The sequence below is a fragment of the Protopterus annectens genome, chromosome 6.part0, assembly GCF_019279795.1.
Source record: "Protopterus annectens isolate FY-2018-M chromosome 6.part0, PAN1.0, whole genome shotgun sequence".
Lineage (NCBI taxonomy): Eukaryota > Metazoa > Chordata > Ceratodontiformes > Protopteridae > Protopterus > Protopterus annectens.
Window position 1 is genome coordinate 842,630,802 of NC_056737.1, and position 19,140 is coordinate 842,649,941.

At 37.4% G+C, this 19,140-nt stretch overlaps 1 long non-coding RNA gene across 1 annotated transcript in view; it reads left to right on the forward strand.

The window, feature by feature from the left end:
• Positions 1-3,293: 3,293 nt before the first annotated feature.
• The window catches only part of LOC122804077, a 219,087-nt gene continuing 203,240 nt past the window's right edge, over positions 3,294-19,140 (forward strand). The window contains exon 1 of the long non-coding RNA XR_006365169.1: positions 3,294-3,436. This is a non-coding gene — a long non-coding RNA (uncharacterized LOC122804077). The remainder of the gene's footprint in view (positions 3,437-19,140) is intronic.

Sequence of the window (19,140 nt, forward strand, 5' to 3'; positions counted from 1 at the left end):
AATAATAAAAAGAAAAAGCTAATCTCCAGCTCTTAAAAATGCTTGCAGAGAATATCTCTTGATTTCATTTGCAGAAAAAGAGCATGGTGGAATATTGACTGTGTTGCTGTCTTTGGTAGAAAATCAAAAAGTTCAAAGTTTCATTTGTGCTCAGTTGGGTAAAACTCTAATTAGAGGAGGGGGAGTTCTTGGATGGGGTAAAAGGGATGAGGGACTAAAGTTATCCTTAACTTGAAAACATTGAACTAGTCTTTTATTCACTCAGTTTTAGACGGTTAAAATGAATTAATGTACATATCTGAAAACTTTGTGATTCTCAGTACTGTTTAATGACTGTAAATTTCTTTTGATGTCACAGACTGTACAGCACACAACTGATTTTGTGCAAAACTGGGAACACCCGAGCTAAGGTTTGTTCATTATTTCTGGAGCACAGATGGCCAGTAGATCACAATCAGTGACCCTTAATTAGTGGTTGACACCTACAATCTCTTTATTTGTAGAATTATCTTCAAGAGTGAGATTGTTCAGGGTTGTGAGCAGTCTTTGACCAAGAAGAGTGGAGTAGGCTATACAGTATCTGCTGAGATGGAATAATAGCTTTAATATAGACTGACTGAAAAAGGCATAAGAGTTGCTCTGAGTTTAAATATTTTAAGATTTTTTTTCAGCCTAAATGGGGTAGTGAGTTAGACTGTTGATTTATTTTATTGTTTTTTTTGTTTGTTAAGCCAGGATGTTTGCATTTCTAAATCTAGGAGAAGCCACAGTATCTTATGTAGTTGCAGCAGGTCATGGAGAAAAGTTGGTCAGGTCTGTTTCATAAGATAGCATTCATCTGATGTCTGCAGTTATTTGGAGTTTCATGAAGTCCCATATGTAGCTGAATATGTAACTTCAGGTGTATATCAGTACATTGAATGTTGTATTTGCAAGGCATGGCATTTCAGATGTAACCAATGGCCTGCATTATCCAGATAGAGAATTTCAGAGTTTTTCAGAAAAACAGGACTTTTGACATATTACTCTTGTGTCTCCACATTGCACATTCAAAAGTTCAAATAGTGATGAGAGATCTTGAGGCACTTTCTGGTGAAGGGCATCTTCCTGATTGCTCCAAGTTTGTGATTTGAATATTAAAAGTAATTTTGCTGCAGCAGACTGCCTATAAAGTCTTGTTAAAATAGAGATGAAGTTGCATAGATTCAGTATGGTTGAATACTGTTTGTTTAGTTTGTGAGTAGATTTGTGATTTAGTATGCACATAATTCCTGTGCTAATTGAGATGATGGTGACCATTTGTCAAGAAGACAGGCACGATACTATGGCCATTGCAGTGCAGTGGAGGATTCAGCAGGGACTGTTTTTTGAGTTATGAATCTTGGCAATTTATTATTGTCTGATGATAATGAGGACAGTGTGAGGTCAACCAGGCACCATTTTGTCACTGCAAGAGAGGGGTGGTGCACTGAAGGAGAAAGTTGACAAGGAGGAGGTTGAGAAGACAAGGAGTTTGTGGCCGGAGTTCCAGTATAAGAAGAGGGACTAGACTGGTACAGCTTATGTTAGAGACAAGCTGATGAAGAGGTCTGGTTGTCTGTTAAACTTCTTTAATGTGGTGAGTGCTCGCAGGATGTCTTTATCAATGTGTGGTTCACTAACTAGATAGCCTCAAAATATTCTGGTGCTCTTTCAGTCTTATTTTGTTAAGAAGCAGGTTTTGTCTTGACTATAGCAATCTGCTAAGGACTGTTATGTGGGAAATTGAAGAATGCTTTTGATGATGATTATGCAGGCCACATAGTTGAAAGAAGGGACACTTTGTTGAAGTTATGCATGCATGTGGAATGAAAAGCATATCCAACTGTATCGATGATCATTTGTCTCACTAGAGTGGCATAACTTTCTACACTGTATTGGCAATGGACAGAGTGTATTGAGTATTTTGTTTTGCAAGTGGATACTATGGACTTAAAGATTAGAAGAGAGAGCAAAGATGTCCATGGATGACTGGAGGAGGATTCTGAGAAAGAAGAATGGCCAGATTATTTTCAGTAGTATATAAATAAAACAGAACTGTTATTTTACATTGTGTATGTCTCGCCTTTTTATGGAATAAATTAACTGTTTATCATCCTCACTTCTCATAACTCGTATTAAATGTTTTTAGCCTGATCTTTGATATTAGATTTCATCTATAATACTTACTCTACAAAAAGACATATGCTAATGACTAGTAATTTTTGTTGTATGATCTTACTTCATCCTCTTATCAAGTTTGCTTTTTGATATGATTGCTTTTAAAATGCTTGATGGATAAATTTATTGGATAACTATGAGCTATACAGTCTCTTTAACAGTTATACACAAATTAATGCTTTAGAATAGTATGGGGAAAGGGGGCAAAGGGAGTCAAAAGATTTTAGCAAATTCTTGAATTGGGCTTGTATATGGTGTTCTCCTGATTGCATCTGTGTAATTTATAGTTTGATGTTATCCACCCAATATGGAAGTCAAGGGTTTTTCTGTAAGTTTTGTCAGAGTCATCCTTTAGTTTGATAAGAGGACTTGTTTTATGATGCTTGTTGTTGGACCATGATGTAAACCTGAAATATCTTGTAAAATTGTTAAATATGCATTTCTGTCATAATTGTTGATATATCTATTCATTGCTACTGGTAGGGTGCATTTGCAGGAGTGGTTTAGTTGGTCCTTTTAATTAGGATATGTATTGAAAGGGCAGCCTAATTATGGTAATGTCCTGCTGTAGTCTTTAATAAAATTAGAGCGTATGGCCTTTGCAGTATGCAAGAATGTGATGGCTCATTTTTTAAACACCTTTATTAAATTATCACTTGTGACACAGGCACATTTACATTTATACAAAAGTAATCAAACTGTATTAAACTAACATTAACAAACATTGTACTTCACATATATTGCTATATATGATGTAACCTAAACAACATTACATAAATTATTCAATTCCTGCTCCTTTTTTAAAAAAGAAACATCTTTATTAAACCATCAGTTGTAGAACAGCGTGTGTGTTGTGACTTTAAAAAGCATTTCAAAGTGAGGGCACGTGCATATAAATACAGAGCACATGCAGGCAGCAGTGCCATTATGAGCAAACAGCCAGAGTGTTAACATGTATGAGTGCAGTAGTTAGTCTGTTTATAAGTTTATTTAAGTTACTAAGCCTCAATTCTGATGTGTTTCTATATAATAAAGCTGTTTGAACCAAACCCACAACTGTTCGTTTGTTTTATCCTGACCAGGATAGTGCCAGAAACGGGACAGCTGAACGATTTGGTATTAGAACTAGGATATCTGAATGACATGGTACCAGGAGTGGGGTATCTGAATGACATGGTGTTAGAAGTCTTGTCCTAACCTGCTGAAACGAATGAAAGAGGTCAGAAGCAAATTTCAGGTAATAAAAAAACTTGTATAAATGATTTATTTCGTAAAGAAAACAAAATGAAGCATTTGTAAAGCACAGAACATATTATTAATCAAATGAAAAACACAAAACACATTATTGATTAAATAAAATGTTCGAAACCATGATATTTGATAGTTATTCGAAATACTTATGAGAGCATTCAGAACTACGTCTGATTTGTATAACAAGCATGATAAAAGTAAAACAAGCACAATAAAAGTATAACAAGCATGACAGAAGTCAAACAGGCATAACAAGTACAATAAAAGGGTAAAATGAGTATGGAAAAGCAAAGTGGCTGCATTTTAGTAAATGACCATTTTTTATATAAGCTACTATTCTGAATTGACTAAAGTTATTCAAAGTCTAACTAGAGTTGTTTGAAGTATCTCAGCATGTGCAAAGTGTTTGCAGTGTGTGCTTTATTATGGTACAATTATTTGGAAGAGTTTACTGTGTGCAAAGTACAGAGTTATTTCACAAAGTACAGTCCTTTCAAGAGGTTTCTTGTGCAGTATACAGTTATTTCGCAAAGTGCAGTCATTTCAAAGTGTTTCTTACACTGTACAAAGTTATTTCGCAAATACAGTCATTTCAAAAAGTTTCTTGTGCTGTGTACAATTCATTTGCAAAATGCAGTTATTATGAAGTGTTTCTTACACTAAGGGTGGTTTCACAAAATACAGTGATTTCAAAGTGTTCTTGTGCTACTAAGACTTATTTCACAAAATGCAGTTATTTCAAAGAGTCTATTGTGCTGTTGAGCATAATTACAAATTTCTGTCATAAATTTCTGATGTATATGTGTGTATGTTGATTCATAATTCCAAGGGTGTTTACTATTGCGTGTTGGCATGGCAGAGGTATTTTGCAGACCCAGTCCACTTGTGTTTGAACATAATATTGCAGAGAATTGGAGGGTATTTGAGCAAGAATACAGTATTTTCATACAAGAAGCTTTTTCTGATAAAGATGCACGTACAAGGGCATTTATTCTCCTTAATCTAGTGGGGTCAGAAGCCATTGAAAGAGAACGTTCATTTGTGCATGCACCAGCAGTATATGGAGGAGAATGGGAAAACCTCCATATTGTTGTTCAAGCTGAGTCAAGGGAGGACCCTGAATGCTTGAAACATAAATTTAGAGAAATGTGCAACCCCCAGACAAATGTTACATTGGAGAAGCACTTATTTTATACAAGTGATCAAAAGCCAGGAGAAACTTTTGCTGACTTCAGAAACAAAGTTAAAACATACAGATTTGGTGATTTGAAAGATGAGTTGATAAAGGACTGGCTTGTGTGTGGTGTTAATAATGCTGCAGTGAGAAAGATTTTGCTTTGAGACAGTGATTTAACGTTAAGCAAAGCCATAGAGATTTGTCAAATACATGAGTTTATGGAAAGGTACACAAATATGCTTGCATGTAATAAGAGCATGGTTTCAGCAGTCTCTAGAGCAAATGTAGACAGCATGCAGCATGTGGCAAACAGAAACGAGCCTAAACATATGGCAGCTGCAGACCCTTTGGGATTTCCAGAGAGAGCCTGTACCTTTCCAGCAAGTTCTAAGACTAGCTCAGTAAAACAGACATGCTCAGTGCAGCATAAGGGTGAGTCAGCAAAACCCAAGTCAAGTCTCATTGTTAACTGTCATAATTGTGGTGCCAGTCATGAGACCGAAAGAAAAAAGTGCTTAGCATTTGGTCATCAATGCCACAAGTGTAAAAAATGGAACCACTTTTAAAAGCTTTCTAAATCAAGTAAGCCTCATATATTTATTAAGAAAGGTAACTCAAAAAGGCAAGTTGATCAAATAGAAAGATGCAACTCTACTTTCTATGTAGATGGTGTATCAGTGGTTGATGAGAAGGTTAATGCAGTAGATTTGTTGGCAAAAAAACAAGTGTTTTGTACTGTCCTGATTAATGGTAAACCCACAGAGCTCAAAGTGGACACTGGTTCAAAGTGCAATGTTATGTCAGCAGAAACATTTGCTAGAGTAAGAGCTGGTGAACAACTTAATTTGTCCAGTTGTGAGAAGAGATTCAAACCAAAGGCTCATTAGTGAGTTCATGCTATTCAGCTGGGATCAGTTATAGCTTGCAATTTTATGTAGTCAAAAGACATATGCAGTCATTATTAGGTCTGAGAGACAGTTTAAGAATGAAACAGCTTTCTTTTACCAAAGAAGTCCACCATGTAAGCATGTGTCCTAGTTCCAGTTTCACTGATGCTATTTTCTCAGAGTATGCTGATATTTTCGAAGACAAGCTAGGTAGACTTCCAGTTGTTTACTCCATGAAGTTAGACCCAGAGGTCAGTCCAGTGGTCAGACCAGTGAGAAGAGTTCTGATAGCTATGCAGGACAGAGTCAAAGTCCAGTTAGATAAAATGGTTCAGCAAGGTGTGATTTGTCCAGTTACAGAACCAACTGAATGGGTGTCTTCCATGGTAGTCGCTCATAAGAAAAGCTTAGATGAGATCAGAATATGCATTGACCCAAGAGAATTAAAGCATTAAAGAGACCCCACCATCCTATGAGTGCAGTCGAGGAAGTTGCTACCCCTCATTCCAAATGCCACTATTTTTTCTGTCTTAGATGCAAAGAGTTCATTTTGGCAAGTAATGTTAATCACAAATCTTCACTACTGACTACATTCAGCACACCATTTGGTAGATACAGATTTCTCAGAATGCGTTTTAGAATAAATTCTGCCAGTGTAGTCTTTCAGCGTGGAATGGAGCAAATTTTTAGGCTATCCATGTGCTATAATAGTGGATGATTTACTAGTTGGAGGCAATAGTGAAGCAGAGCATGACAGAAACTTCAGGAAAGTTCTGGAAAGAGCATGTGAAGTGAATCTAAAGATCAATCCTCTAAAATGTAAATTCAGGCTACCAGAAGTTATGTATGTTGGTCATTTATTTACCAGTTCAGACTTATGACCAAACAGCCATTCTTGAGATGCCAGCTCCAGACAATGTCCAAGCCTTACAGCATTTTCTTGGTATGATTAACTATTTGGGCAAGTTTATACCAGACTTTAGTGAATTATCAGAGGCCTTAAGAGAGCTGACATGTCAAAATGTTACCTGGCCATGGTTGGAACAACACCAGAGAGCATTTGATGACCTAAACAGAAAATTGCCAATCCACCTACATTAAGATACTATGATGTCCACAAACCAGTAATTCTTTCATGTGATGCTTCAAACTTTGGTCTTGGTGCAGTTATTTGTCAAGAGGGTAGACCAGTAGCCTATGAATCTAGAACTCTTAGAACTCTTATCCAAACTGAGATGCAGTATGCTCATATTTAGAAGGAACTTTTAGCAATTGTGTTCTCATGTTCGAAGTTCCATGATTATATTTATGGCCGAGCTATCCAGACTCAGACTGATCATCAACCTCTAGTCACTATTTTAAAGAAGCCTATGCATACAGCTCCAGCAAGACTACAAAGAATGATGCTCAGATTACAAAAGTACAACTTCAAACTTGTCTCTACGAAAGACAAACTTCTTTATCTGGCTGATACCTTATCCAGATTGCACAGAAATGCCACAGAAAAGCTTGATGCAGAGAATTTTGACTTCAGTGTCATGGAAGTGCATAATTTTTCTACCACAAGACTTGATGAACTAAGAGATCATACAAAGACTGATCCAAAAGCTCAACCACTTCATCAATGTTGGACAGCCGTCAAAGCAATCTTGTGTACCAACAGAAGTACAACCTTATTTTACATAGAGATGAGATGTTGATGGAAGATGGTATCATTTTTAAAGGTCCTAAAGTTGTTATTCCTACTTCCTTACAACATGAGTACATCCAGATTTTGCATTGTGGCCACCCAGGTTCGAAGCTACCAAAAGAAGGGCTAGAGTTTTGGCCTTCTCTGTCAAAAGATATCAATAAAGTACTTTCATCTTTTTCAGTATGCAATAGTACTAAACCGCATTTGCAAAAAGAGCCACTTCAGCTAAGCCAGATTCATGAACTACCTTGGTCAACAATAGCCACAGGCATATTTGAGTGGAATAGTCAACATTACTTAGTGCTAGTAGACTCTTATTTGAATTGGTTCGAGATTGATCTGCTACCCAACATAATATCTAGTACTGTCATTACTAAGTTGAAACATCATTTCTCAGTCCATGGTGGTCCACACAAAGTTATTTCTGACAAAGGTGCCCAGTTTACCAGTCAGCTATTTCAGAAATTTGCAAAAGAATGGGACGTTATCCATGTTACCAGTAGTCCTGAGTACCCACAGTCAAACGGTCTAGCTGAACGTGCAGTACAGAGTGCAAAGCAATTACTAGAGAAGTCATTGTGGCAATACTGATGTTTTCTTGAATTTGCTTAATCTCAGAAATATACCATGTGACAATTTATTTGACTCACCTGCTCAGAGACTTCTGTCTTGGCAAACAAGAACAACCTTGCCTATCAGTTCTAGTTTTTGGTGCCTAATGCTAAAAACACCAGAGCAATCAAAGCCCAGCTATTCAAAAAGTGTTCATTTCAGAAGTCCAACTATGAGAAAATGAGCAGATTTATTCGTGCATTGAAAGAAGGAGAGATAGTGAGGATGCAAATGGTGAAAGATTTTCATCAAATTGGTCAAGTGAGAGGTGTATGTGCCAAGATGAGATCTTACGTAGTGGAATCTGAGGATATAGAATACAGAAAAAATCACAGGCATCTTCTTACAGTGTCTGAATCAATATCACAGCATCGTACCTGTGATACGGAGTCTAGACCTCAGAGCAATCCAGATGATGTTCCTGTTGAAGGACATGTCTCAGTACCTATTCCCATTCCTGATGATGTCCCAGATGCCCCTGAAGTTGAACATTCATTAAAAATAGTTCCTGTTGCTAAACCCAATCCTAGTTTTTATGTCACACGATCAGGCCGTATTTCCAGACCTAGTGTAAAATACACAACAACCCGGATATGATTGTTTCATTTGTAATTAGTTCTATATAATTACATGTCAAAGTATTATTTCTGTACAATTGCATGTCAATGATTGTTGTCATTATTACTATGCATGACTTATTTCTCAAAGAGGAAGGATGTAGAACAGAGCGTGTGTTGTGACTTTAAGAAGTATTTCAAAGTGAGGGCATGTGCATATAAACAGAGAGCACGTACAGGCAGCAGTGCCATTTTGAGTGAACAGCCAGAGTGTTAACTTATATGAGTGCAGTAGTCAGTCTGTTTATAAGTTTATTTAAGTTTAAGTTACTAAGCCTCATGTGTGTGTATATAATAAAGATGTCTGACCTGAGCGACACACGACATAAGCAATCATACATTTATGTAAATGAAAATGAACCAGGCTGACACAATCCTAGTTGCAGGCATTTTACTCACTTATAATCTACCCAATCATTTTCAGTCAAACATTACACCTCTCATTTAATTTCTGCCTTCTTTTAAACCTCATTCCTCCCCAGTATGTATTCTTCTGACCATTCACATTTTTCCTATGTAGTTTGCTCCTACACTTATCTAAAGATCTCAGTTCTAGTTTTATCTCTGTTACATTCACTACTTCTGATGTAGTTGGTTTGGATTTTGATTTCCATTTTCTAGTAATTGCTTTTTTAGGCAGCCACCATAATTAGACACAGCAAGGCCTTACCATGTCTAGACAATTCCGATTCTGTATCATAGCTCACAAGAATCATCTCTCTTGTCACACCAATCTACCCACCCAGCATCTCTGACAGTGCATTCTGTAGGGAGTCCTTAAAGTCCACCATCCCACCGCACTCCCAGAAAATATGTTCCCAAGTACCTCTTTCTTCCCCGTCACACCTCCAGCATTTGCTGTCCACCTGAGGAAAACTTCTCTGGAGTCTACTTGGGGTATAAAAATATCTATGTAAACATTTCCAAGTAAAAATCATAAATCTTCTAGACTGTGCTGCATATTTGGGTGACATACATATATCCTCCCATTGTTTCATTTGAATTTCTTATCCAGTCTCTCTTCCCAATCCTTTATAACCTCCTCTGATTGATTCTTATAGTTATCATGCAATATTTTATATGTTGTACTAATTATTCCATTTTTAATGGCAGTTTCTGTTCTAGATTCTACTAAAAACTCTACCAGTGCTGGCCTTTCGTTTAGCACCCCCCCCCCTTTTCCTTTCTCTTTGCCTATATTCTAATATCAGTCCTTGATAGGGAAGGCAATCTCTAACCTGCAGTACAAATAAATTCTTGGCCTCTTCCCATTCTACTACCTTTTCCTCTCTAGTTCAAGAGTGTGATGGCTCATTGATGAATTTTTTAGCTTAGATTTCATCTGACCCAAGTATTGTTTCAGCTGTAGAAATGTTAGACCTCACCTTTGGGGGGGGGGGTGTTGTGATTGTGCCAGAGAGCTCACATTCTTCAACAGTTAGTCCCTACTATGTTTGAGACGTTTATGTGCGGTTAGCTGCAAGCTGAATTTTGGGTTGATAGGATGAAGGGCTCATTGGGCATTCATACTGGGTTTTGACTATTTGGCTATGGGTGGCCCTAAGCATGGAGTCATAAGAAACAGTATGTTTTATACATGCATGGGTGGGAATGATGATGCTATGATAAGGTTTTAGTTTGATTCAGCAAACATGCACACGTGAAGTGGATTTCATATTACATTAAAATTTCTGGTATGTGCCTCTGATAAGTCAGGTAGCTACTTGCTATTTGTGATCAGCATGCAAGTAAGTTTGTAATTTTATAGAAGTAAATGGCTGGGTTCCTCATAGAGTTTAAACCTATTTGTAGATATCACTTATAAATGGTCTCCCATTGTGAAATTAACAATTTTTTTAGATGGCCTTTATGACAAGCGGAATATTTTAATTTTTTGACAGATAAATGTATGAATTTTTATTTGTTTCATTTTTGAAGATGGCGTGTATGAATTTTGTAGTTATGTTTGAATAATGGTTCAGGCATGCTTTTATGATGAGGTGGCTTTATTAATGTTGTATTCAGTTGTGAGAATTTAGGCCCAAAATGAGGGAGAATCATAGTTGGGTAAATAGATGCCCAGCAAAGGGGTCTGTATTATATGCTGAAAGAGACTTTTCTTCGAACATATAATCATCAACACCTAAAGAGCGAATGCTCTAAAGCGCGAATGGCCACCTCTGTGAACTTTTTCCTCAGGAAAAAATTCACAGGGTCATACACAAAAAACACAAACTTCAAAACCCTAATTAAGAGACGGGCTTTGCCTCCCACACCCCCTTAACTAAATATACCAACTCCAAGATCACTCTACGCTGGGGAAAAGGGCAATTCCCAATAACGGCCAACTGAATTTTTTCCCAGAGGAAAAAATTTTCTGACGTGGCCGTTCGCTCTTTACATGTTGATCATTATATGTTCGAAGAAAAGTCTCATTGAGCATATAATATAGACCCCCAGCAAAGTTATCTTGGTTTAACATGACAGGCACATTCATTGCCTATAAGATAGGGCATATAGTTATTTGGTGATGGACATACAGTATATTTCTCTTTTAAGATGTCAACGCTGACCATGATGTAGCAAACTGTTGTATAATGATGCATAAAGGATGAAAGGTTGGAAGTTTTTTGTGTGTGCGCATGATTAAATGAAAGGCTTTAATATATCACAGAGATTTTTTAACTGTTGAAAAAAGGTAGAGAAGAAGAAGAAAATTATGATCAGAGCATTCAGAATTTTATTCAGCGTATATGTGAGGGCTGGTTAGTCCTAGCACTTCAGAATTCATAGAAGTGTGTACAGCAACTTTAGAATTCACAAAGTACTCTGCAGCACTGTTTATAAGTATGTACAAAATGGATGTAATGAGAATGTCCATATAATTCCTCCATCTCCCTGTTTTTTATCTGTTGACAGTAAACACACAAATATCATTTTTAAAGTTTCTCATCATAAACTGCTCGTCTGGCTAAAAGACCTTTGATAATATTGCTTAATATATTGAGTGTATTAATACTGCTTACACTTATGTTTATTGGTTCTTACTAGTAGCAGAAGATTTACAGGCTAGTTGTTTTGTACTGAATTTTAAATACTGAGTAGCAAGTCCACCTAAACATTGTCTTAAACAAACTGAACTCCAAGCAGTTATAGTCACCCCTGCCCTCAGAGTCATTCATATCCATATCATGTTCCAGCATTTCCCCACAACTTCTGCAGCCAGCCTAATTAAGATAAATATCTTGAGACAGTGCAAGGGTTGTCTCATGCTGTCTGATGATTATCTGTTATTCAAACAACGTAACACAAAATGTGACAGGTATACATATGTAGTATATTTTGAGGCAAAAATCTCACACACAGTAAACTCAGACATCAAAATCGTAAGCAGTGCACCACACCACACCTCTCCAAGGTCATCACAATACACATAACATTTATGCTGTGATTATAAAAATTAACTTGCCTAAATCTCAAAGATCTCCAAAACAAAACACAATCACAAAGCATACTCAGCAATTTATGCCTACCTCCTCAACATAGTACAAGGAGTCCCAAAGTCACGGATGCTGAGTCTGTAAAGCAGGCATTGACCCAACCAAACATTCTTGCTATAAGTGACTCCATTGTAAGTCATACAGATGTGCCTCTTAACAGGCTGGGCAAGTACAAAGTGATGGTTACTTGCTCATTTGGTGCCAGAATTCATTACATCACTCATGCACTCAAGTCCTTAAATGTACCAGTATGACTATGTCATAGTATACGTCGGTGTCAATGACTTGAGGTGTACCTACCTGGACTATATGAAGAGAGACATGATGGAGCCCACAGACTGCGTCCAAGGCAGTATGTTCCCAGCATTGAGCAGCATTATAGATTCTTCAAGGATGATGCCATGATATGAGCAAAAAATAGACTTCAACAATTGGCTTAATTTTTGGTGTCATTCAAAAAGGGTCCAATATTTGTCAGCCTGAGAGGATAATGATTGACAGACCACATTGCTTTGGGAATGACCTGCATCTGTTCCCTCTAGGGTTTCAATTTTTGGCAAAGACATTGTCCACCCTCATAGTGTCTTTTTAGACAATGTCAACCTGATAAACCTGCCAGCATAATAAAATAAGCAAAGAAAAATATGAAGGTGTTACTGATCAATGCTAGGAGCCTAAACAAAATACTCTGCTCCCTACAAGCCCTTCTAATTTTGGCAGATGGTGACATCTGTGTAGTGACTGAGACATGGTTTAAAATAGTGGAGAGCACTCTGGCTGTGCACCCAGCTATAAGGACTTTCCACATGTTTAGACCAGCTACTCTGCAGGAGGGGAAAAAGGTGAAGGTGTCTCAATCTATATGATGCAACAGAGCTTCCACATGTCCAAATAACCATCCAAAATGTCCTGCACTATATATTACCTAGCTATAGAACTCCCTCTATGACAAAAGTAAGCCGCAATTCCTATCTACAGGAACTAGAATCACTCACTATTAAACCAAATACTATTTTCCTAGGTAATCTAAACTATCTGGCTATAGACTAGCATCACCATTAGTGCACCGACACAGAGATTCCTGGACTTTGTCATTACAAGTGCCTTGGAACAATCAGAGTACCCACTAAGAGGAGTAATATCTTAGATCTTGCCCTTACTAATATGGGGACATCTTTCATCATCTTTTGTGTATCTCCATCACTTGTTAGGCCTGACCATAAAACAGTGTCCTTCAAAATAAAATTCAAACCAGAGATCCTTCCACCCGAGGTACCTTTTAGAAATGTATTTAAGACAAACTACATATTCCTAGGTGATACATTGTTAAGCTTCAAATACCCACCAAATCCAGTTAACTCCACTGAATACATGGAAATGTACACCACCACACTATACTAGCATGTAAACAGCTGCACAGATGCAGCTGTACCCTGTAGAACAAGCGAAGGGTAAACACCAGAAACAAACTCAAATGGTGGAACCATAATAACAAGCTTTACAATAAAAAGAAAATAATTTTGACCAAAAGTAAGAAGAGTAATTCCTGGAATGTTAGAGCCCTTGTTGCTAAAATGAGCAAATAACTGAGGAGCTTAATAAATCCACCAAAGCCAGGTTTGAGACTAAAAGAGCTACCTAAGCCAAGACAATAATGATACCTTTTTTAGTTATGTTCGTAATCTCAAAAGCACAACACAGCAATGTGCTAAACTGATTGTGAACACTGTTGCCTACGCTGATGGAAAAGATATAGGGCCAGAGTCAATAAAGCCTACACTAAGTGTACATTAAGTGTACATGATATGTATTCAATAAAATTCTTATCACATTTTTTTGTGCTTTCTAGTCACTCAAAATGATTACATTAAGTTTACATGTAGTCTACACTTTGTGGTAACCTTTATGAATTCTTGTCAATATTTAAAGCTGCAAGAATATCCATAAGAAAACTGAAATTAGGAGGAAGAAAGTGTGAGTTATGTCTGTGTTGTCTGTTCACTCAGAACAGTGTACGCTTTGTGTACACTTAGTATAGGCTTTATTGAATCTGGTCTTATTATAGTGAACCTACTGGCCAATTAAATTTAGCCCTAACTTTATCCCTATCTCACCTCCATCTTTCTGTCAAGATATAGTTGAAACTGCCTCAACTCCAGCTATCACATGAGACCAATTCTTAAGAGTGCTATCAAAAGCTAAAAATACTGCATCAGTGGGTCTTAACAATATCCACGAACGCAACTTAAATAGCATGAAACATAATTTAGCAACACCCCTAACAACATTGTTCAGTCTCAAACTCCATACAGGTTTTGTAACAATTGAATGGAGAACAGCTAACGTCATTCTCCTGCATAAGGGAGGAATAAATTCCTATGTCACTGGATTGCCCACTGGCTCGAAGGTAGGACGCAGGAAATCAAATAGGGGAAGTTACCTCCACAAAGAGACCAGTCACAGGTGGAGTCCCCCAGGGTTCTCTGCTGGGACCTCTCTTGTTTGGCATCTACGTTTCAGAAGTAAAAGCCAATACCAAAGAGCTCTGGCTGACCAAGTTTGCAGATGACTAAAAGCTAGAAGCAGTCATTGAACCCCCAAATGATTTAACCATCCTGAAAGAAGGTTTGTCCAAAATAAATAACTAGTGCCAAAATCATGCACTGAAACTAAATGTCAAAAAATGCATTATTGTATCCTTTGGGAAGTCATTGTTATCTACACCAGGGAAGTACCACATTGACAATGCATCTCTAATGGTTGCCCCAGATGATCAGGATTTGAGAACACATGTGGACAGTAACCTAACTTTTGAGCAACGTGTCCATTGTTGTAAGAAAGTCCTTCTATATTGCACAGCTTATAAACAAAGGGATTGTCTAGATCTAAGGATGTCATTGTCCCCCTTTACTCAGCCCTTATTATGCCAGTCATTGAGTATAATTCCCGCTTTGACATGTATCTTTCCAGACACATGCAACAGCTGGAATGCCTACAGAGATGCCATACTAAAAGGATACAAGGCCTAAACAACATGTCCTACATGGACTGGCTCAAAGCCCTGTCTGTATACTCGGTGTTCTACAGACTAGCAAGAGCAGCTAGCCTAGTACTTACCTATAAATGTTCACTTGATTACAAAATGAAAGCACAGGTCCATCTTCAGCTGCAAGTACCAATGACAAGTATGTGTCCTTGTTCCCAAAGTGTTTGAGATTTGGAGGACTGTTAAGAATACCAGTTAGATATAGTGATAGTTTACATGCTATTATGTGAATAAAGTGAAATATTGAATGCTGCTGAAATATGTATTCTAATTTACCAACACAGAACATTTTGTGGATGCATATCATTCTGAATGTTTGTTTGTTTGTTTTTTGGGGGGGGATAAAATGAAGTAGTATAAGTGTCTTGCTAAAAATTAATATCTGATTGATACTCCATCTAAAACCTAAAACAATTTTTAAATCTTAGTAAAGAAGCTCTGTAATACCTCATCTGCAACATAAATGGAACATGTTAGAGGACTACCCTTTGCCTGCTTTTTACAAGCTTAGTGCCTTTGCTGATATCCAAGTGCCAGGATATATAGTCATGTGGTCTCCTTTCATAGTACTATTACACTGTCAAGGAGGACAGCTCAAAGAATTGGCAGCAGAGCATGTGATGTTTGTGTCATCGTTTCTTAGTAAAAGAAACCACAAATCTGACTTTGTAGATGAAGAGGAAAGCTTTTGGAGCCTGAGATAGATTTCTAGCTATGGGTTTGAGTCTTTCTCAATGCTGTATGAAGATGTTGGCATATAGTATGTAAGAGAAAAAAAAACTGTGACAATCATGCATATATTGCTGCTGCCCAGACACTTGGCTTAACTCCAAGCTATGTTCCATCTTTGATTTGCATTCCTGAAACTTTCTTCAGACTCTGTTTTACCACAAACTTTCTATAGGCCAGTTCTCTTCTTGTGTGTACCTCAAAGAATATATGTTCACATTACTCTTAAAAAAGCACTCTTATTGACAATTTTTAGCTTGCTTCCTCCCTCGTATAATTGTCTTATAATAGCAGCATTATAGTAACCTATAAACTTATCAAACAACAGTTTGCACTCTACATTAGTTCTTTAATGTTAAATGTATCAATTTGTCTAATTTGACTATTCCAAATAGTCTTTTTTTTAGTACGAGACTAATACAAATGCATAATTCTACCTCCATTATAATTATTTGGAGTTGATGTTCTGTTCACCAAGAATGTTTTGACCTGTCTTCATTGAAGATACTGAGCAAATGCATGGAAAGTGACTTGGGATGAGTAAGAATTATAAGCATTAGAACTGTATAGGCTGCTAAGAGATATTCCACGCCTTACTACAAAGCATTCCCTGCTCCCACTATGATAGACCTATTGCACATCCACAAAAAAATAGCATAATAATTACCCAATCTAGGAGCCTAAACCTCCTCTGCAACATAAAGGTGATATGTTGCAGGGCAGGTTTGTATCTCAGAGACTACTCCTTGCCTGGATCAGGCTTCCCATCCATGTCAAGCATATCTCTTCCCTTTTCTAATTCAAGAATAACTTGGACCAGTGGGTGTGAACTCATAAATTTGACCCTGGCCTGGCAAGTATATCTCTAACAGAGAGAGAGAGAGAGGAAGCCTGTAAATTCCTGACCCCTATGATTAAGTTTACATGTACCCCATAAAACAACCCTAGAATATCAACCTGACAGATACATATGGAAAACCAGGCTAGGCTTAAAAAGGCCACTAGGGGTCATTAGCCTAGTAGTCACCTTTGGAGATATATTGTATACTTTAAAATGTTGAACACATTTCTGTAAGAGTGAGTGTTTGACCTAGCACCTTAGGCCCTTTTCTCACTGCTTTGTGAACTAAACACCCTTCCAATGCCTCTTCCCTACAGTAACTGCCTTTCAAAGAGGTTAGTTTCACTCATGCACATTTAAATACATGCATGCATAATTCACAGAGAAAATAGGTAGAATTCTTCAATTCACAATTCCTCTGACATGCCAGGAACGGATTTGGTGCATGGCCAATCCCCTCACAATCCAAAAACCACAACGGCCAGTACTCCAACGTCAGCATTCATTGGTACTTTATTGTACAAACATCAATATCAAAACATGCATATTAACAGCATGTTAAAAACCAAACTAGCATATCGGTTTCAGCTATTAAGCCTACATCAGTGCGTTTTAGTAAAATGCTCCATGCTTCATATAAATACTCCAAAGTAGCTTCCCATTGGTGGATTACGACTCATTAAGCCCTAGTGCAAAAGGGGCACCCAACAAAATAATCCACTTTTTCTCTTTTCATCTAATATAGTATGCCAACCTATCTTTTCCCTATCCTGTAACATAATCCTATCAATAATAAATCTAAATTGGGCTGAAGAGTGCCGTCTAATATGTCTTTACAGAGCACCTGAATGAGGGAGAATTGTTATTATCGCTAGGATTATGTTACACAGCCTCTTAATATATCCCAGATCTTCCATTGTGTTGTATGCATTAAAAACACTTGTGCACTTTCTCCCACCTTTACTCTGTAACAGAAACAATGTTGCTTGACATCACCACAAGTTTGGTACCACACCTCCATACTAGCTTTTTTTTTTCAGATCAGACTTCTGGGATCCTGGTTACACCACTGTCTTCCTTCCTTGCCACCTTGGTACTAGCCTTCAAATGCTCATGATTGTGGCTAATCAGCTTTATCCATTTATTTTTAAGATATAAAATTGTAGAGGCATCAATAATCAGACTGACGCCACCTACTAGTTTGTTCTACCTGCTGTATCTGTTGTTTCCCATTACTCTTCAAACAAAGTTTTTGTTCCTTGCCCAGTCCTTTCATTTACTCTACTCTCTTCCCAGCTAACTTTACAATCTGCATTCCTAAACCGTTGCTTATGACAAAGCCTTTTCCGAGTTGATTGCAAGGATTTGGTACTTTATCTCATCACATACATGTTATGCTTAACGTGTCTTATTAACAGAAAATCTGTGTTCTTTCATAGGCAACATTCACACACTTATTTTTCTCTGAATGAAATCTATTATATTTAGTTTTGCCATTTAGTTATCTGTAGTAAGCAATACTGTTTTTTCAGTCATTGTATATTGAGTATTTCTTTTATTTGGCAGCTTCTTATTGGGTATAATTTCTTGCTTTTGTTCTTTTTATTTTCCTTGTTTTGTCATCACCTTGAATGTTAGTTTACACTTCATTTCTTTTCTGAGATCTGGATAAGAACTATCCATTTGGATCAGTCCATTCACCTAGTTTGCAGAAGAATAAACTTGGTTTAACTTCCAAAACTTGAACATGGTGTCCCAGTCGCAGTCTCACTAATCCTTAAACAAAGGCAGGATCACGCTCTCCTTTTTTTCTCTGTTTTGCCATTGCTGTAGCCATTGCTTTGTCCTGTACTCTTCCAACCAGTATGTCTTACCTCACACTTATTTACAGTGATGTCCCAAATGTTACTTTGCTGTAGGCTTAGTAATGTGTCTTATGTCCATTTTGAAGAAGGGCTTTCTCTACCTCCTAAGGCTGCTCTGAGCTTGGCATCTTCAGTGAATAAATTGTTACTAAGCAGCCCTCAAGTGTTATGGGACTACATGGAACTAAATATTAAAGATTGGACTTGGTATTGTATACAGCTGCATGAAGAACAGGATGTCTGATTGTGGACTTGATGAGTAAAGTAAAGCCATCTTTATAAGAGCTGACAGTGATTGCAAATCCAAGTTATGAAACAACACTGTTTCACTGACTTGAGGTTCATGCAAGCACAGAGAATGGAAAGTGATTACTAAACACTAGCAATTGTTTTCCTTTCTTGTCATAGTTTGTAAATATAAGGAGGGTGTGGTTTTGCTTTCTGTGTCGGGTGATTGGTGTGGACACTCAGTTATCAGTTTCTTTGGTTAAGTCTTATCATTTTTAGTTGTCAGGGCTTTTGATGTGTGAGGTCTTTCTGCAGATGGGATGAGTTATTTGCTCCTAGTTGTGTGCCCTGTAATTATTTGTCCTATAACCATTGCATCCGAGTAGCTAGTCCCCATTCACCAGAAAAATTAATTCTACCTAATATTACATGTGAACAGACAGCCATTTTTCTGCCAATCTCACCAGTTTACTTCCAGTCATCCTCATGTGGAAT